Consider the following 353-nt stretch of genomic DNA (forward strand, 5'->3'; position numbering starts at 1 on the left):
GTTCCCGACAAGATTGCCCATTAGAGCGCTCGGTTGTGGCTGGCTGACAAGGTGAATAACAAGGGCAACGCAACCTAACCAGCGCCCGCCCGGAGCGCGGGCAGGTGAGCGGTTTTGTGGAGAGTGCCATGGCCAGCAGATACGCGCATTTGCTTAGGAAGTTGTATCCTGCGGCGTCCTGCGGCTTCCTGCAGCGTCCTGTGGCGTCCACGAGTCCCCGGCGCCCTGCTGCCCCGGACCACACTCTGCCGGCTGCTCCCGGAATCAGAGTGCCTGTTAGTTTCACTCTACGCCTCGCCCTCCCAAGTTGGACCCCAGCCCACCCTGCTGCTCGGCTCTGGAGCCAGAGTGAG

General features: G+C 63.2%; 1 protein-coding gene across 5 annotated transcripts in view; it reads left to right on the forward strand.

The window, feature by feature from the left end:
- Nucleotides 1–353, forward strand: part of LOC113212730 (potassium voltage-gated channel protein Shaw-like) — a 119,567-nt gene that overhangs the window by 25,338 nt on the left and 93,876 nt on the right. The window lies entirely within an intron of this gene.

Source organism: Frankliniella occidentalis, unplaced genomic scaffold (assembly GCF_000697945.3).
Source record: "Frankliniella occidentalis isolate FOCC.00 unplaced genomic scaffold, Focc_3.1 Scaffold22, whole genome shotgun sequence".
Taxonomy (NCBI): domain Eukaryota; kingdom Metazoa; phylum Arthropoda; class Insecta; order Thysanoptera; family Thripidae; genus Frankliniella; species Frankliniella occidentalis.